The sequence below is a fragment of the Mirounga angustirostris genome, unplaced genomic scaffold (assembly GCF_029215605.1).
Source record: "Mirounga angustirostris isolate CCGP_5_RB_7025 unplaced genomic scaffold, mMirAng1.0.hap1 SCAF_12, whole genome shotgun sequence".
Lineage (NCBI taxonomy): Eukaryota > Metazoa > Chordata > Mammalia > Carnivora > Phocidae > Mirounga > Mirounga angustirostris.
The window spans coordinates 92299886-92317176 of NW_026991720.1; the positions used below are offsets into that span (position 1 = coordinate 92299886).

General features: G+C 39.2%; 1 protein-coding gene across 2 annotated transcripts in view; it reads left to right on the forward strand.

The window, feature by feature from the left end:
* Nucleotides 1-17291, forward strand: part of RALA (RAS like proto-oncogene A) — a 74766-nt gene that overhangs the window by 9438 nt on the left and 48037 nt on the right. Inside the window, exon 2 of one of the 2 annotated variants that reach the window (XM_045864924.3) lies at nucleotides 15601-15704. The exons of the other annotated variant lie outside the window; for it this stretch is intronic. The gene's annotated coding sequence lies outside the window, so the exon portion shown is untranslated. The remainder of the gene's footprint in view (nucleotides 1-15600; nucleotides 15705-17291) is intronic. 2 annotated transcript variants of the gene reach the window in all.

Below are 17291 nucleotides of genomic sequence, written 5' to 3' on the forward strand. Positions count from 1 at the left end.
GGTCCTGGAATCGAGTCCCATATCGGGCTCCCGGCTCAGCAGGAAGCCTGCTTCTCCCTCTCCCACTCCCCCTGCTTGTGTTCCTGCTCTCGCTTTCTCTGTCAAAGAAATAAATAAAATCTTAAAAAAAAAAAAATCTTTTTTCCTATTTTTTTAAATTGGGTTATCTATCTTGTTATTGAATTGTGAGTTCTTTGTGTGTTTCAGATACAGTCCTTCATCAGATATGTGATTTGCAAAGATTTTCTCTCAGAGAATGCTGTTTTGTTTTTGTAATGATGTTAACCATGAGCCTTGCTTAATTTTTCTCATTTGCCATGGGGCTTTTTTAGACAATTGGAATAAAAGCTAAATCTTTTCTTAATTCTTCCACATGTCTAGCTAGTACAAAAGCAGAGTAAATAATTAAAGACAATGATAGTCACCTTCGTCTTCATTCTGCAATTAAGCGGTGGGAAACTTCCCTTCTGAACCGTAAGAAGCAAATAGAGATAGATACTGCAGATATTAGGGCTCTTTTGGTTGTAAGAGCCAGAAATCCAGTGTAGACTGTCTTTTTTTTTTTTAAGATTTAATTTATTTATTTGACAGAGAGGACAAGCAGGGGGAGCAGGAGAGGGAGAAGCAGGCTCCCCACTGAGGAGGGATTCCCGGTGTCGGAAGACGCTGGGCTCAATCCCAGGACCCCGGGATCATGACCCGAGCCGAAGGCAGACGCTCAACGACTGAGCCACCCAGGCGCCCCTCGAGTGTTCTTTCATGTAGTTTTCTTTAGCTTTCTGAATGGGGGTTATATCTGACTGTCTTGGAGTTCCTACATTCCTACAGATTGCTGAAATCAATTTTTTATAATTAGTTTCCTTCTCTCCTCTTTCATTTACTTGGATTCTCAAGCCCTGTCAGTGTCCATATGTTGTATGATTCATCTTCAAAGTGGTTTTTTAAAAGTAAGGATAGTTCCCAGTTCCTTTTCATGACATTGGGTGTATGATGTGTATGGTGCTTGTGACGATGCTGTTGATGTAGTTGTGGTTTTCCTGCTCTAAAAAGGAGATAATTTTTATCACTTAAAAGGATTCTTATCTAAAATCTTTAATAGAGGGCACCTGGGTGGCTCAGTTGGTTAAGCGACTGCCTTCGGCTCAGGTCATGATCCTGCAGTCCCTGGATCGAGTCCCGCATCGGGCTTCCTGCTCGGCAGGGAGTCTGCTTCTCCCTCTGACCCTCCCCCCTCTCATGTGCTTGCTCTCTCTCATTCTTTCTCTCTCAAATAAATAAATAAAATCTTTAAAAAAAAAAATAAAATCTTTAGTAGATAGCTCTAACCACTGTATAAATACTGTCCCTGAAGTTGCTTCCATACCCTTCCAGTACTCTTTAGGGTTTGTTTTCAGTATGGAAGTGAAATGCAGAAATGAGAACTTAGGGTTTGGGCCTGTCTGTATCAAATGTATCATCTCTCATTGAGTTAGAAGAATGGGCTTTGAGGGGCGCCTGGGTGGCTCAGATGGTGAAGCGTCTGCCTTCTGCTCAGGTTGTGATCTCAGGGTCCTGGGATCGAGCCCTGCGTCAGGCTCCCTGCTCAGTGGGAAGTCTGCTTCTCTCTCTCCCTCTACGACTCCCCCTCTGCTTGTACTCTCTCTCTCTGTCGAATAAATAAAAATCTTAAAAAAAAAAAAAAAAGAAAAGAATGGGCCTTGAAAGGTTTTCTAACGTATTCTTCCACCGTTTACAAAAACCCCTTCAAAACTACGCAGCCATGAGCCATTGCTTAAGCACTTGCAGTGATCTTACGGAAATCTGGGTCATTTTTGGATGTTTTCATTTAAAAATTCATTCTTGATTTGCACTGAAATGTATTATTCTGTGACTTCTCTTTGTGCCTGGTTTGCTCTCTGAAGAAGCACTTAGTACCCAGACGTATTTTTGAACCCTTGTTAAACACAGTATATCTGTTGACAGAATTGAGAACAGGCATTTTGCAGATACCTTTCTTCAAGTAATTGAAGATGGCAGTGATACAAGTCCTTTGCCAGCTTCCCAAGTGTCTGCCTGTTCAGGCCAAAGACCCCTCATTTCTTTAGTTAGTTCCTAACTATTCTGATCACAGGCTTCCAAAAACAATGCGGTAACATTCACTTATTTCGAGGTCAAATTTTACAACTTAAAATATGAAACACACTGAATAGAGGAAGGAGGAAACTTGAATCTGTAGATTTCCTTCTGTGGCCAGGCCCTGACGCTAAACAATTTCAGATTCATTATTTCCATTTAATTGTCCAGATTCAGCCAGATGAGGTAGAAGATGAGGAAACGGAAAGGCTATCAGAATGAGGAAGTAAAGTTTAAAAACAAATAGAAAAAACAACAGACCTTTGAACATCCACAGTAGAAAAGCAAGGTCCTAGCACCAAAGGCTATTATGCATCTGATGCTCAAGAGAATAATTATGCCATCTTTCAGAACTCTTACTTTATATCTAATTACAGTAAGCCTGGTAGTTTGCGTCCGAACAGTCGTTAGGGGTGAAGGGATGCTGCTGAAGGCAAGCACATAGGCAGTAGTGATCAGTGAGGGACAACTATCAGAGGAAAGCAAGAGGCAGAAAGACTTGTACATGACCATAGGAGAATTCACAGTTCCACATTCTAGGGCTACAGAATCCGGGGAAAATGGCCCCGGAGTCATAATAGCCTCTAAGAACAGGAGAATAGTTGCTTATTAGGATTCTGGGTTATCAAGGAATTTTTTAAAAAGCTTACTCAGTTAAGTTGAGGAATTTGTGAGACCTACAATTCTGAACTCAAAAATTTTGTTGACTGCACCTCAAAAATTAAGAGTACTATCCTACCTGGATACTGCTTCTGGTGGCTAAATCGCCCGTTTCTCATCGATTATCATCTCTTTACTAAATTCCCATGATGATGATTTTTTTAATGTGTGTTAAGCATTAAGTAAAATAAGCTGTTCACTTGTTGATGATTGATTGCGGGAGGTAATCTATACAGTTAGAATTTGTCATTTCCTATAACGTTGGCTGAATTACCAAGGTTCTCCCATCTTGGATGTGCTAAGGTTTATTACAGCTTGTCTTCCCTTTGTGTGCCAGCACATTCTGATCCACTTCCCCTGCCATCAGTTGATAAATATTTAGAGAATGCTGTTATTAGACTAAGCAGAACAGTTTAAATTTTCATATAAAAATGTATGTGAGTTCTTCTTAAATTACCTAGTTAACAGTTGCTTTCTTTTGGATTGGGAAGTAAAAGTGTAAGATTGTATTATTCCAGAAATACTTTAGGTTTTACCCTTCTTCTCCTTTTCTTCCAAACCCCAGTTTGTTCACTTGGTTGCTGTTTTGATATAAGTGGTCAACTGCCCTTTATTCTTGTAAGTTTCAACGGTCTCTAATATTATTACATCTTTAAGTCTTTGATGCACATATTGACAATTTGTTCTTCAATCAAAAAAAGATTAAAATATATAGTGCCAGAATATTGATAGGGTCCTTTTTTTTTTTTTTTTTTGGTTGTTTAAAACCTGGTAGTAATCTTGTCAGGGCATTGCTACCATTGAGGATTATAAAACAGTAAGCTTCTCTGTGCTTTTAGTGAAATTTTAGTAACTTTATATTAAGAACAGTTTGTCATGCAGCATAGAATGTATATAATTACCTGACAGATTTGTGAAAAATGTAGGAAACCCAACCTCTGCTTATAAACTACTTTGTGCTGTTTATATGTTGATAGATGAAGAAGTATGATACATTCAGACTTTCCAGTGACTTTCCATAAAAGTGTGAAGTGTTGGGGCACCTGGGTGGTTCAGTAGTTAAGCGTCTGCCTTCAGCTCAGGTCACGACCCAGGGTCCTGGGATGGAGCCCCGCATCGGGCTCCCTGCTCGGCGGGAGGCCTGCTTCTCCCTCTCCTACTCCCCCTGCTTGTGTTCCCTCTCTTGCTGTGTCTCTGTCAAATAAGTAAATAAAATCTTAAAAAAAAAAAGTGTGAAGTGCTCTTTGGCTTAAAATACTGAGACTGTAATTATAACATCATTTGGGTTCAGAACTCTGGACTCATTTTTTCAACTTACTGTCAGTATAAAATATTTTCACTTACACTGAAGTATTTGGGCCAAGGATAAACAGCAGCAGGTTTCCTTTTTGTAGTTTATTTTTCCTAGATTAGTCAGTAAACCTGTGTTTTAGGGCAGGAGGGTTTAGAAGGAAGCATTCTGGGTTTTTTTGTTTTGTTTTTTTGAGAGAGAGCGAGAGCGTGCGCACACATGGGAGCAGGTGGGGAGTGTGGGAGGTGGGTAGGGGCAGAGGGAGAGGGAGAATCTTAAGCGGGCTCCACACCCAGGGCAGAGCCCTACATGGGGCTGGATCTCACGACCCTGAGATCATGACCGGAGCTGAAATCAAGAGTTGGACACTTAACCGATTAAGCCACCCAGGCATCCCAGGAAGCATTCCCTTTTAAGGCAGTCATATGAAAGTAATTTTGAGATGAAAGTTGTTGCTAATGTGTTTTTTCTTCATTCCGAAACTTGGACATGTTGGCAATAATGTTTCATAAATGAAACGAGAAAGGGAAGATTGATAGTAGTTGGGGGATTCCCTTTAGAAATTATAATCTGTTTTGTTTATTCTTTAATATTTGACGCTGATAGACATCCATTTATTTGTCAGTAGAATGAAACTTTTAAGAGAAGTATAGAACATTTTGTGGGAGACAGTGTGGTGTGGTGACATGAACGTAGGTTTTGTTTAATAAAATGTTTGTTGAATGAATAAGCACCTGTTGTGTGCCAGGTGCTGTGCTGGACACGTAAAAGGACCGGCACTCAACCTACGCTTAAGGAACAAGGAGAGTTTTCTGGAAATGACCACCAGGAGGATGAGTAGGAATTTGGTAAAAGAAATTAGGATCAGGTTGAGCTGGACATTGAGGGTTCAGGACCAGGGAATCAAATTCATGCCATGAATTTAGAGTGAGTGTGGTGTATTCCTGAGGGGTAAGGAGGGGAGAGTGCAAAGGCCCTGAGGGAGAGGGTTGGGAGGGTTGTAGACCCATCATAAAGCCCCTCATCTCAGGCCCTTGTGGAGCCATCAAATAAATTTAGGAAGCATTATGATCAGATTTGTGTTTTGATCATTCCCGATGGCAGTGCTTCTGAAATTAACTTTGATGAAGAACTGTTTTTAAAATTCTCAATACGTATCAGACTGAGAAGTTTGTAAAATACGATAAAAATGAATTCCTAAAAAATGAAATTTTAAAAACAGAAAACAAGCCCATTTCAAAAGTTAGATTGAACACATACAAAATCACTCTTAAGTTTCTCTATAAGTTTCCGAATGTATGCTCTCAAATTTGTTCTTTCCTGGTCATTAACTAGTTAGGCTTTGAGTACCTCTGCTACAGAGGAGTGATCTCTTTTTGATCATATGCCCCATCACTACAGAATTCTAGAAACCCCCATGTGTATATTTATTTTTAAATCGCACACATATACTGCTGTGCGGTTATACAGTATACATTATAAATCATAAAATATAAATTAGAAAATAATGGGAGGTTATATAAGCTATTTTAAATTTAAAAATTTTAATAGTATAAATTTTTTCTTTGGCACTAAAACATTGTTTAGTGAAAGCACTGTAGTCAGATGTGCTTTATTATAACTTTTACAAGTCTTGGTTCATTCATACAACAGATAAATAGTATATTAAATCATCATGTTGTATACAATTTCTCCAAATAGAAATTTATCAATTTTACCTCAATAAAGCTGGAAAAAAATAAGTAAAAAAACAAGTGTTATTTAGGCCCTCTTACAGGTGCTAGGGGATACGGTAGACCATAATATATGCCAAAAAAAAAAAAAAAATCTCTGCTTACATGGTCTTCATTCTAGTGAAAGTCACTTCACTTTGTGAAATGGTGATTCAAAGGCTTGGTTTTAGGTGCAATCTGTTCTATATTTGTTTTAATGCTTGTCACATTTGAAATAGATGCCTCATTAAGATATAGATAAAAAATGGGAGAATGATGTTGTTGATTGTGTTGGCTTAAGATAGTCGTCAGTTTTTAATTTTATCTAATAAATAAGAACAGTTTTTCATGAAATTTGTCTTGCTGATTTCCATTTTCTCTGATGTCAGTCAGTTCTTGCAAATTCATCAAAATGTGTTTCCTTTTTTGTGTCTATTTGTAATAAATGTTTTCAAAATCCAGTGAAATTATAGATTTAAACAGGTTAGAAATTAATTTTCAAGTTGGTGTTCAGGTGAGATTATCTTCTAAAGTGGATACATTTACATTCGTAACAGTAAAAGTTGCCAACTCCTGGTGTATCCATTCACTAATATCACACTGTCTTAATGATTGTAGAAGTCTTTATAGTCAGTAGAGTGGGAGTCAGCAAAGGTTTTCTCAGAGGGCCAAAATATCAAATGTAGGCTTTGCAGGCCATATGGTCTCTTAAAACTACTCACCTCAGCTGTTGTAATAAAAAGCAGCCATAGTCAATACATAAGCAGATGGGAGTGGCTATGTCCCAACAAAACTTTATTTACAAACCTAAAACTGCCCTAAAAATTAAAGTCTGTTAAAAAGAAATGCGGACAGAAGAAACAGCATCACTTTTTCGTTGTTCCTATGGAAAATGCATAACCTGAATCTAATCATCAGACAAAACTCAATGAAGAGACATTCCATAAAATATTTGGTTAGTAATCTTCAAAGTTGTTGAGTTCATGAAAGTCAAAGTATGAAGAATTGTTCCAGACTGAAGAAGGCCAAAGAGATGGAACAATTAAATGCAATACATGATTCTAAGCCAGTGCAGAATCTTGGATGGGGTCTGAGGATTCTATGATAGGACTATGTTAATGTTCATATCCCAATGATGATGACTGTATATTGGTTTATAGGGGATTGTCCTTGTTTGTTGGAAATAAACTCAAAAGTGTTCAGGTGAGATGAAGCATCTTATCAGCAACTTACTCTTTTCTTCTTTTTTTTCCTGGAGAGATGGGGGAGAGAGAGAGAGCAGAGGAGGGGCAGAGGGAGAGAGACAACCTTAAGCAGGTTCCACGCCCAGCACGGAGCCAGACGCACAGCTCAATCTCACAACCCTGAGATCATGCAGGACCTGAGCTAAAATCAGGAGTTGGGACGCTTAACTGGCTGAGCCACCCAGGTGCCCCAGCAACTTACTCTTAAATGGCTCAGGGAGAAAATTTTCTGTATTGTAACTTTTCTATAAATTTGAGATAGTTCCAACACTTAAAAAATACATTATCATTAAAAGTAAGTAAAATAGGGGAGCCTGGGTGGCTCAGTCATTAAGTGTCTGCCTCCGGCTCAGGTCATAATCCCAGGGTTGTGGGATCGAGCCCTGCATCCAGCTCCCTGCTCCACAGGAAGCCTGCTTCTCCCTCTCCTCCTACTTGTGTTCCCTCTCTCGCTGTGTCTCTCTCTGTCAAATAAATAAATAAAATCTAAAAAAAAAAAGTAAGTAAAATAAATTTATTATAGGAAGAAACCCAAGCAGCCTAGTTTGCCAACCACTGGGTACTTTGATGACTGTTCTTCAAAATTGGTCTTGGATGTTGGATGTTATACAGATTTTTGTTTTAAGATTTTATTTCTTTATTTGAGAGAGAGAAAGCATGAGTTGGGGGCAGGGAGAGCAGGCTCATTTCTGAGCGTAGGGCCTGACACGGGGATCAATCCCAGGACCACGATACCATGATCTGAGCCAAAGGCAGATATTCAACCAACTGAGCCACCCGGATGCCCCATGTTTCCATACAAATTTTTAAATCAACTGCCAAGTTCTACCAAAAACCTGCTGGGATTTTGATTGGGATTGCATTAAATCTATAAATAAACTTGAGAAGAATTGACATTTTTTTTTTTTTTTACAGTAATGAGTCTTCCAGTCCATAAACATAAACTAAAGCATATTTAGGTCTTCTTTAAATTTTCTCATTGCTGTTTTATAATTTTTTATTTAAAGTTCTCTGTGGTCGCCATCCTCCAAATTGCCCACCAGAGATTGTTGCCTCTTTGTTCCCTTTCACATTGACCAAATGACATCGTGTGACTTCCAAGACTAGGTCATAAAAGACACTTTGGCTTCTGCCTTGCTCTTTTGGATCACTCATCTGGAGAAAGCAGCTGTCATGTTAAGAGAACATTTAGCAGCCCAGTGGTGAGTGACATCTTAGAGGTAGATTCTCCAATGTTTAAGCCTTTAGATGGTTGCAGTTTGACAGCATCTTGACTGTAGCCTCATGAGAGTCTTTGAGCTAGAACCACCTAGCTAGGCTGCTTGAACTGTAGGATAATAAATGTTTGTTATTTTAAGTCACTAAGTTTTAGGGTAATTTGTGCAGCAAAAGACAACACAGTCTTATACATACTTTATTTTTAAGTTTTCATTCTCAAATTCTATGTAATTACTGGTTTTGTTTCCTTTTTTTGTGCTAAAATACATAAGCTATTTACCATCTTAACCATTTTAAGTGTACAATTTAGCGGTATTAAATACATTGACATTCACGTTGTTAGGCAACCATCACCACTGTCATCCGTCCCCATAACTCTTTTCATCTTGTAAAACTGAAACTCTGTACTCAATAAATAATAACTTCACATTCTTCCTTCCCTTTAGTCCCCGAACCACCACATTCTTGCTGTCTTTATGATGTTGATTGCTCTAAATACCTCATATACATGGAATCTTACAGTATTTGCCTTTTTGTGTTAGCTTCCTTTGCTTAGCATAATGTCCTCAGCATTCATTCATGTTGTAGCATGTCAGAACTTACTTGCTTTTTAAGGTTGAATAATATTCCATTGTGTGTGTGTGTTTACCACACCACATTTTGCTTATTCATTTACCCATGGACACATGGGTTGCTTCCATGCTTTAGCTATTGTGAATAATGCTGCTCTGAACACAGGTGCACAAATATTTCTTCAAGACCCTGCTTTCAATTCTTCTGGGTACAAAGCATGACGTGGAATTGCTGGGTCCTGTGGTAAGTCTGTTTTTTATTTTGGGGAGAACTGCCATACTGTTTTCTACTGTGGCTGTGCCATTTTACATTCCCACTGCAGTGCACAAGGGTTCTGATTTCTCCACATCTTCGCCAGCACTTGTTTTCTGTTTTTCTGATAGTGGTCATCCTAATGCATGTGAAATGGTATCTCATTGTAGTTTAATTTGCAGTTCTCTTAACAATTAGTGATGTTGAGCAGCTTTTCATGTGCTTGTTGGCCATTCGTTTACCTTCTTTGAAGAAATGTTTGTTCAAGTCCTTTGCCCATTTTTAAACTAGGTTGTTTGGTGTTTTTGTTGTTGAGTTACAGCTCTCCCTCGATGTTCTAGATATCAATCCCTTATCAGAGATGTGGTTTGCAAATATTTTCTCCTGTTCTGTGGGTTGCCTTTTCACTCTGTCGATAACATCTTTTGATGCACAAAATCTTCTCATTTTCATGAAGTCCAGTTTGTCTATTTTTTCTTTTGTTACCTGTGCCTTTGGTGTCCTGGCCAGGAAACCATTGCCAAATCCAATATCATGAAGCTTTTGTCCTTTTTTTCTTCCAAGAGTTTTATTATGTTAAGTCTTATATTTAGGTCCTTGATCCTGTAATTACTTTTTAGATATTGAAATATAATGTTAAATTAGGACCACATTTTCAGCAATTTTGCTAAATTCACTTGTTAGTATTTAAAATTTGATTGTTTTAGAGTGTTGCCTATGAATAGTCTCAATTTTGCTTCTTCCTATCCAGTCTTTTGCCTTTTATTTCTGTTCTTGCTTTATTGCACTAACTAGAATTTCTAAGACTTTACTGACTAGCAGTGATTAAAGTAAGCAGTCTTGTCTTATCCCTCATCTCATGGGGAAAACATTTGCTATTTTACCTGTAAAGTTTTTGTAAATAGTATTTATTAGTATAAAGAGGTTTCCTTCTGTTTTTATTTTGCTAATAAGGCTTTTCCTGTGAATGACTGTTGAGGTAGCCATATGATTTTCTCCCCCTTTGTGAATTACACATCAATTTGTGAATAGAACCTTGTATTCCTCGAATAAATCCAGTTGGATCATGATTTTTTTTTTTTGATATATCATTGGTTTTGGTCTGCTAATATCTTTAATGTTTCTACATCTTTGTTCATGAGAGATTGTCCTGTAATTGACTTTCTTTTCATTTTCAGGTTTTCATACCAAGATATGTTGGTGTTACAAAATGAGTGGGGATATGGTCCCTCTTCTCTTCTGTATTTTATGGGTCTTACTTTTATAAAATGAGCCATATTAATGGCATAACATTTTGTGCACTTCCAGTTTCAGTTTTGTTACACTAGCTGTGAATTAGGCAGAGAATAAATTTCAGATGTGGTGCTACCTCTATGTGCTTATCCTAGAATCCTCCTTATTCATCAGTATAGCTCCATCAGTGATATATGTACATAGTTTTTCCATGTAGCACATTGTTTTTATGAAAGAAGTACTTTGCTTTTGGAGATCTCTTCTCTGCTACCTTTTGCTTTTTTAGCAAATAAAAAAGCAGCTCTTGTGTGTTATGTTATTCTGGAATCCAGTAAATACCTTAGCTGATATGTTAAAAACATCTGCACTTTAATCTACCTAAGAATCTTGTACTTGTTAACCTAAAACCTGTATGATTTCCAGCACTGTTTGTTGTTAGTGAAATTCAGTTTAATTTTGCCTTTTGTTTTCTGTGTTATTTTGGACGTTTTTACCATGACAGAAACAACAAGTGTTAATAGAATATAATGTGGATTTTGCTATTAAGTAAGAAGCCTGAATGGATGCTTATGAACCTTTACCATTAATTTCAGAGTAATGATAAATAATGAAAGTTTTGAGGGCGCCTGGGTGGCTCAGTCGTTAAGTGGCTGCCTTTGGCTCAGGTCATGATCCCAGAGTCCGGGGATCGAGTCCCACGTCAGGCTCCCTGCTCAGCAGGAAGCCTGCTTCTCCCTCTCCCACTCCCCCTGCTTGTGTTCCTGCGCTCGCTGTCTCTGTCAAATAAATAAATAAAATCTTTTAAAAAAATCTTTAAAAAAAATAATAAAAGTTTTGATTCAGTATTGCATTACTTTAAAGATGACTAAAAAACGTGGAGATTTTCTTATTCTAACCCTTAATTTTTAAAGACCTTATTAATTCTAATTGTTACATAGTACTGTTCCGTAGTCCTTTTATCCAAAATGGATGTGTTTTAGGATTTGGAATCCTTAGACCTAAAGAAAGATAATTTTATGCATATACTAAATATTTCATAATTTGGGGCAGTACCCATTAATCAAATAATATTTCTACAGCAAAGTATATGACTGTTCACACTAAATAAGTCAATAGTACAAATAGTCTCTTGTCTGTTCAGTACAGGTTTTGCCTCACATCAGTTTGCACCATACTTACCTGCAAAAAACTTCATCATTCAGACCTTTTTGTATTTTGGTACTGTGGCTGACTCTTGGTTAGCAAGGAGGAATAGAAATGAGGGTTATTGTTTATACGTTGGAGACAGCTGATCTCAGCGTTCCCCTTCTTTTGTAATGAACTGATATGGGTCCCTGAGCCTGAATGGATCATCATTTGAGTTTCAGTTGTCTGTGAATATCCAAATAAATATGAGTAGTAGCACTCCGGGGATACTAGCAGGGCGTGCCACTGCCCAGGATAAAGACTACAGTTCCCCATCTCCCTTACAGTTAACCATGGCCAGGATGGCTAGTGAGATCAAGCAGAAATGATTTGTGAAACTCCAGGAAGGGCTTTCAAAGTTGAAAGGGTTGTACACCTTAAACTTACTTGTAATGACTGGGAATCCTCTGCGCCATGGGGATAGCTGCCCCCTGGAAAACTGGAAGCATGCTGGTTGCTAGATAACATTGGAGCCGTGTTGTCAGCCCTGGGTTGCCTATAGTTAGATCATCATGGAAATTAATTTCTTTTTTTAACCGTCATTTGGGGTTTTCCATCATTAGCAGCCAGACCTAAACCTAACACAGAATTAGATATATAAATCCATATTACCATTTCCATCTTTCATTTCAATTTGGCCTACTTCTCAGATCTGATTTACTTTGTCATTGTTTTCTTCCATGAAACTGATGAAGAGTTTATACTAGAAGTGAAAATGAGTTGACTGTGCCATTGTCTTATTGCTCACCTGTGCTTGCGTGAATCTTTTCAATTCATGGTTTCTTTTCAGGAAGCTTATTAAATTATCTGTCTTGTAAAGATGTTTAGGTAAAACTTAGATAATATTTTTTATATCTGTCTACCTGGGTCATGTAAACTAAATACACCCTAATATCCTGACAGTTAGTGAACAGCTAGGAGAGCACCACTCTCCATCTCTCTCAGATTGCTCGCCCTTCCCTTAGGTCCGACGCCCTGCTAGTATCCCCGGAGTGCTACTACTCATATTTATTTGGATATTCACAGACAACTGAAATGGGTCTCCATTTGACAGAGACCCAGTGAGGATGTCAGTGTCAGTCAGCATGTTGGCTATTAGTAAAGTTTAATTTCTTTCTCATTTTTTAAGATTAGAAACACATGTAAATACAAGTTCTAATATTTTCCCATATTCCAGTGGCTCATTTTCTATTCATCCTGGGGTGCATATAAGCCTCCTCTCAAGGTCAGTATTCTAGAAAATGCACTGGAAGGGGTCAGGCTATCAGGTGGGGATAATATGATTCTCAGAACAGCCCAGGCTGTTAGGATAATGTCCTAAATAGGATGAGGGGGATTAAGAAAAGCAGCTCGATTTGAAATACTGTGTAGGGCTTGAGTGATTAATTACAAATGAAAAGTTAAGGAGAGGCATCAAGAATAACGGAAGTTTCTGATATGGGTCCCTGAGCCTGAATGGATCATCATTTGAGCTTCAGTTGTCTGCGAATATCCAAATAAATATGAGTAGTAGCACTTGGAAACAGATGGGCTCTAGTCACATCTCCACTCAGCTTGTTAGTATCAAGGATTTCATAAACCTGTATTTGAATAAATGGCTCAACCATTTATAAGCTGTGTGACCTTGGACATGTTACATAACTTTGGGGACTCATTTACATGGTCTATCACAAAAATCTAAAACAAAGAAAATTCCTGGGGTGCCTGGGTGGCTCAGTCAGTTAAGCATCCAACTTCAGCTCAGGTCATGATCTCAGGGTTTTGGGATCGAGCCCCGCGTCGGGCTCGCCCCACTCATACTGTCTCTGTCTCTCAAATAAATAAGACCTTTAAAAATAATAAATAAATCAAGAAAATTCCTATCTACTTTCCAGCCTTATCATTGTGTCTAACATAAAGCCTTGGACATTTAAAGCCCTTAAGTAAGTGTTTCAGCTCCGTGCCACCAACTTAACAGCTGCCCTGCCACTTCTCCTATATAGCATGACATTTTTTCCAGGAAGTCAGACTTAACTTCCCCATCAGCACACCTTTATAGAGGCTGTGGTCAGATGCCTGTGGGCTTCAAGAGTATCTCTCACTGCCTAAGCCTCTAAAGTCATATGTACAGGTTTGGATGATCGTAAATTTTAAAAGGGTCCAAGGTTCCTAGTGCAGTCCTCATTTTACAGATCTGAAAACCATGGTCATTAGAGAAAAACCAAAGACTTCAGAGACTGGTAGGTGGCAGAGCCTAGACCGCTGACTCCTATTCTAGTCTTTTTTAAAATGCTCTAAGTTACCAGGGGCTTTGATTATATTTAAAAAACACTATGAAAGTAGGAAGTGAGAAAAAAGTTAACATACCCGATTTGTTTTACCAGTAAGTTTTCCATCAACTAGGAAGTATTTTTTGTCATTTTTCACGGTTAACTCATTCATTCAACAATTACTACCGTAAGGATCTACTATGTGTTATGCGCTACATAAAGTAATGGAGATGTAACAAACAGTAAACAAAGAAAAATTCCCTGCCCCCGTGAATCTCATATTTTACTGAGGGGAGTCCTAAATGATGTGAGTGAGTAAGACATGTGTTTATCTTCTAGTAGAAGGCATGGCAAGATAATTTAGGACCTTACATTTCATTGTAAGACTGTGTTATTCGGAGTAACATGGAAATTCTTCTCAGGAGTAGATCTATTTTAGAGCTTACAGATTTGCCAGCACATCAGATGTGGGCTGTGAAAAAGGAGGCAAAAATGACTCAAGGGTTTTGGCCTGAGCAACTCAAAGAATGGGGTTGCCTTTTACTAAGATAAGGGGAAAACTGAGAGAGAGAGGTAGGTTGAGACAGGTGATACTAGGAGTTTAGTTTTGGATAGTTTGGAGTTTGGAACACAACCAATTGAAGATGTCGAGTAGGCAGCTGAATATAAGTCTGGCCTTCAGGGGAGAGATGAAATCTGGAGGTGTAAATTTGGGTGTCATCTCATATAGAAGTATACTGAGTGAGGTTATGAAGGAATGAGTATAGACAGAAAACAGGTTCAAGTTGAACCCTGAGATCCACCACACTTAGAACAAAGGGGATCAAAAGGGAGCAGCCATAGAGATTTGAGGAAAACCAAGTGATTATGGTATCCTGGAAATAAAACAAGATATTTTTCTTTAAAGATTTTATTTGTCAGAGAGAGAGCACAAGCAGAGGGAGAAGCAGACTCCCCGCTGAGCAGGGAGTCCAATGTGGGACTCAATCCCAGGACCCTGGGATAATGACCTGAGCCATAGGCAAACGCTTAAGAACTGAGCACGCTTAAGGACTGAGCCACCCAGGCACCCCAAAACAAGGTATTTTAAGAAAAAGGGAATAATATCTGGGTCAGCTGCTGCTGCTAAGTGAAGTATAATGAAGGTTGAGAATTGACGATGGGCTTCGCAACCTGAAGATCATTGGTGATCTTTTTTTTTTTTTTTAAAGATTTATTTATTTGACAGAGACATAGCGAGAGAGGGAACACAAGGAGGGGGGAGTGGGAGAGGAAGTAGCAGGCTTCCCGCCGAGCAGGGAGCCCAATGTGGGGCTTGATCCCAGGACCCTGGGACCATGACCTGAGCTGAAGGCAGACGCTTAATGACTGAGCCACCCAGGTGCCCCAAGATCATTGGTGATCTTAACAAAAGCCTGGTAAGAGTAAGCTTGGGGAGGAGTAGGGGAGAAAAATTAAGACAGTGCGTTGGAGAAATGGAAGGAGGGTTGAGAGTGTTTATTTGGGGGGTTTTTTTGTTTGTTTTTAATTTTGTTTTTTAAGAAAGGAGAAATAACATGTTTACATTCAGTAGAGAGGGACAGATTGATGCATTGGTTTTCTGGGCTTTCTGGAGCGATGTTTGGAGTCAGCTAGAGAGAATGGGATCCTACTGCATGAGTTGGAAGCATTGATCTTACTAGTTTTCATTTATAGCAGGTTGGCAAGCCACAGTTCTGGAGCTAAAATCAGCCTACCAACTGTCATTGAAATAAAGTTTTATTGGAATGCAGCTGTGCCCATTTATTTAGCTATTGTCTCTGGCTGCTTTCAGGCTGTTGTGAGAGTTGCTACAGAGAAGCCTAAGCTATTTACTGTCTGGCTCTTTGCAGAACGGGTTTGCCGACCCTGGATTTACAGTAACTGAAAGAGGAGATGAAATATGAGCGGGAGAGAAGTAGAAGGCAGTGCTAAGGAACTGAACATTTTGAAAAAGGTATTCAAATGTTTTTTTCTGGCTTGGGTCAGACCAGAAGGAAATGAGAACCTTGAATTTAGAGCAAAATGAGTTATAGCCTAGGTGCTTTTTCAAATTAAGGTGGGTTCTTAGAAGGCCTGCAGTCTCCAAAGGTATAAGCCAACCATGTAGTCAGCTATTGCTGTGTTACAAATGACCCCAATCTTAGCAGCTTTAAACAACCAACATGATTATCTCACAGTTTCTGGGGGTCAGGCATCAGAAGCAGTTTAGCGGTATGGTTCTGACTCAGTCTCTCATGAAGCTGCAGTCAAGGTGTCAGCCAGAACTCCCGTCATTTGAGACGTGGAGAGGTCTAGAGGTCTGGCTTTCTGTCTCGCTCACATGGTGCTGACAGGAGGCTTCAGTGCCTTGCCACAGGGGCTTCTCCGAGGGACAACTCACAGCGTGGTTTCCCCGGGAGAGAGTGATGAGAGCGAGTGCCCAGGACAGAAGCCTTAAGTCTTTTATAACCTAGTCCTGGGAGTGACATGCCTTCACTTCTGCTCTATTGTAACGGTCATACAGATCAACCCTGGTACCTTACAGGAAGATACTGCAGAAGGGTGTGAATACCAGAAGGCGGGGGCTGTTGGGAGCCATCTTGGAGGCTGACTACACAGACTCATTTGAACGTCTACAAACTTACATTGTGCGCCTCCAGCTTTGCCGGGTAGTGACCAGTGTTTTCGTAACTGCCCACAGCCGCCAGTAGTGACAGTTTGATTATATTAAAACCCAACCGCAAACACTGTTTAAATATTGTTTCCTTTTTCCTAAGCTTTTTTCTGTTCTGATTACAAAAGAAACATTCATGAAAGAAAACTGGAATTCAGAGAAGTAAAAGGCTCTGGAAATTACACATTTTTCATGTGCCTCTGTTTAGATTACTCTTACTGAGATTTTATTTTGCTGTCTGATGTTTTCCCTGTTTGTACTAATATGTAATGTGTTTTCATATTTCACATTATTTGTGAGCTGCTTTCACATATTTTGTGAAATTTTTCAGCGTCCTTCAGTACTCAGTGTCACTTTTTTTTTTTTAAGATTTTATTTATTTATTTGACAGAGAGAGACACAGCGAGAGAGGGAACACAAGCAGGGGGAGTGGGAGAGGGAGAAGCAGGCTTCCTGCGGAGCAGGGAGCCCGATGCGGGGCTCGATCCCAGGACCCTGGGATCATGACCTGAGCCGAAGGCAGACACTTAACGACTGAGCCACCCAGGCGCCCCTCAGTGTCACTTTTTAATGATTGTTTTATAATCGCATTTTATGGCTATCCATAATTTAATTCTTTTTTTTTTTTTAAAGATTTTATTTATTTATTTGAGAGAGAGAGAGAGCATGAGGGGGAGAGGGTCAGAGGGAGAAGCAGACTCCTCGCTGAGCAAGGAGCCCGATGCGGGACTCGATCCCGGGACTCCAGGATCATGACCTGAGCCGAAGGCAGTCGCTTAACCAACTGAGCCACCCAGGCGCCCTAATTCTTCATTTTTTAATTACGAATGTTACAGTAAATATCCTTGTTGTTAATTCTCTTTGTACAACCATGATTATGATAGCCTT